We start from the raw sequence: 3,363 nt of genomic DNA on the forward strand, positions 1-3,363 counted from the left end.
CCAACAGGGCTTGATCTCCATAAATAGTTGTGATACATCTAAGGGAGTTTTCAATGAATTTTACTTGTGCGCGCTATCAATAGATGGCGCTGATCTCAGAGGTAATTTGCACGTTTTTTTTGAGGAGCTCTCCGGTCTTCCCGCTTATAGTCTTTGCTCACTCCCTAGCACCAGTCACCCAAATAACCCAGAAATCGAAAAGGAACCTTTGAAGGGACATGAAAAGGGAGATTCGAAATATAAAAGGAACAGGGATAGTCCAAAAAAGAATAATATCCCTCGAGGTTAGGTAAGAGAAATAGTTTTTGGTGTAACAAACGAATTTTCCTCCCTTTTTTGCTATTTTAAAGTGTTGTACATACCCTATCAATTACTTCTGTTTAGTTCTCTTACTTTTTTTTTCTTTTGCTAAATGAAGGTTTTTGAAAATTCCATTTACTACACTGTTAAAGATAACGGTAATTTTAATCGGAAATTCTCCGTAAAAATATACGGTTCTCTGCCTCATTTCAGTAAAAATACAGGAGACTATAATTTTACCCTACTTTGTTATTATCTTTTACGGGTTGGTGACCGTAATATCACTCCTTTACGTCAACATATCCGTTTTTAAAACGGTAAATGCCTAGCAACATTTATTCCATTATTTTTACTGTTTTTACCGGATTTTTTTTTACAACTCTGATCTCTCTCTCTCTCTCTCTCTCTCTCTCTCTCTCTCCTCTCTCTCTCTCTCCTCTCTCTCTCTCTCTCTCTCTCTCTCTTACCACAGCTGGGAAGGAAACTTTTCAGAAACCGGTTCATTATGTTTTGCAAAACTTTTTCGGGAAAAAAAGGTAACCTAAGCGAATCGAAGTTTAACAATTTGGGTAACGCTCTCAAGGGTAGACGACAGAGGAAAAAAAGAAATAAAGAGACTGTAATACTCTTTATAAGGATTCTTCTTCTTCTTCTTCTTCTTCTAGTCTGGGTAGTGCCATAGCCTCTGTACCATACTCTTCCACTGTCTTGGGATAGAGTTCTTTTGCTTGAGTGTACACTCCGGTACTCTATTCTATCTTATTTCTTTTCCTCTTGTTTTCTTAAAGTTCTTATAGTTTATATAGGAAATATTTGTTTCACTGGGTTATTTTCCCTGTTTGAGCCCTTGGGGTATATCATCCTGCTTTTCCAACTATCGTTGTAGCTTAACAAGTAATAATAATAATAATAATAATAATAATAATAATAATAATAATAATAATAATATTCTTAGAACCAATGTTCTCCCCTATAAATAAGGATCAAAATTAAATTATTAGAACTAATTAATGCAGTATGTCAGTAAATGATATATTCTTAATGTTATGTAATTAATAATATTTTTCGTTCCAACATATGAGCTGGAAACTCCCCTATATACCTATGTACTAAAGAGAAAGTGTCTGGATATATATTTATATATATATATATATATATATATATATTATATATATATATATATATATATATATATATATATATATATATGTGTGTGTGTGTATATATATAATGTATATATATATTTATTTATTTATATATATCCGGTCAAATGAGAGCAATATTGCCAAACGTATGACTACTCGCTTCCTTCCTGTCTCTTTGGGAGGATAGAGGGAGTAGTCATACCCTGGTGAAAGAAGGTATCCCGAGAGGTCCACTTGGAAACAACAGATTGCCCTAACTGTCGTGTTGTAGTTAGGATAGAGGGGTGGGGGTGGGGGGAGGGTTGAATCTGTGTGTGCGCGTGTGTGTTCATATCTGTATTAAATATTTAGCCGTCATTTTTTGACGGGTCGCATACACTAGTAACTAATATGCAAGCCCCCCCCCCCCCTTTCATTGATTTTGTTTAAATTATTCAAATATTTTCAAAAATTGTTATCATTTTTTTTTATCCTGATTTGATTGGATCTTTTGATATCAGTTTGATATTTTTCTATGGCAATTTATTTTATTAATCTCAAGAGGATATAAATAGTATTTAATTGCCATCTCAAGTTATTTTAATCAATTTTCTAGAAAAATTCAATCTTCATCCATCGATTGGGGTTTAGTTTGTTTTATAGAGAGAGAGAGAGAGAGAGAGAGAGAGAGAGAGAGAGAGAGAGAGAGAGAGAGAGAGAGAGAGAGAGAGAGTCCTTTGATGTATATATATATATACATATATTATATGTATGTATATATATGTATATATATATATATATATATATATATATATATATATATATATATTCACATACATACATATATATTATGTAGACACATTTATCTGATCATTTTAATGATGACATATTTGATTTGAATATATATAAATGTCAGTATACAATTATTAACTGTATATATATATATATATATATATATATATATATATATATATATATATACATATATATATATATATATATATATATATATATATATATATATATATATAAACATATTCCACACAGGACCCCTCCTTATTGCTAACGTGATATCCGCAGAAGCGTGTGGCAAAGGTTTTCCAAAGAGTACTTCATGGAGAAATGGAAAAGTGGATTTTCCTCTCGACTGAAATGCAGGATGTGAAAGAGGCGGGGTGGGGGGGATTATTGCAGTGGAAATCTATTGAACCGCCAGGTGGTGATGTTCAACGTATTTCTCTTGTTTTTTTTTTTTTTTGTGTTTTTTATTTTAAAAATGCTTTTTGGCGTATTTTGTAAATGAATTGGGGCGTTGATATTAATTAAGTTTTTTCTTTTACGAATCTTTCGATTTTGTTCAATGCATTTCACTTGTTTTTTTTTAACTGCTTTTGGTGTATTTTGCAAATGAGTCGGGACGTTCCTATCAAATTAAGTTTTATTTTTTTTACTGGTCATTTGATTTTGTTCAATGCATTTACCTTATTTTTTTTAATTAATTTTGAAATACTGTTTTGGTGTATTTTGCAAATATATTGACGATTTCTTGTCATATATATATATATATATATATAGTATATATATATATATATATATATATATATGTGTGTGTGTGTGTGTGTGTGTGTGTGTGAGAGAATGTATCCTATATATATATATATATATATATATATATATATATATATATATATATATATATATATATATATCCGGTCACGCTCTGTGACATTTCCAGAAGAGTAATTGAAATAAATAATTGTGTAAATATTATGTTATGAGTCTGGAAGCCACAGTAGTCTTGCTAGTTATAAGTAGCAATAAAATAACTAGTTCTTGAATGTTAATTAGACAAGTAAAAAAAAAATAATATCAAAATACTATGATTAGTCTGGATGCTAATATAGTCAAGTTAATTATAAGAAGCAATAAAAAGAATATA

This window comes from Palaemon carinicauda, chromosome 4, assembly GCF_036898095.1.
Source record: "Palaemon carinicauda isolate YSFRI2023 chromosome 4, ASM3689809v2, whole genome shotgun sequence".
Taxonomy (NCBI): Eukaryota; Metazoa; Arthropoda; class Malacostraca; order Decapoda; family Palaemonidae; genus Palaemon; species Palaemon carinicauda.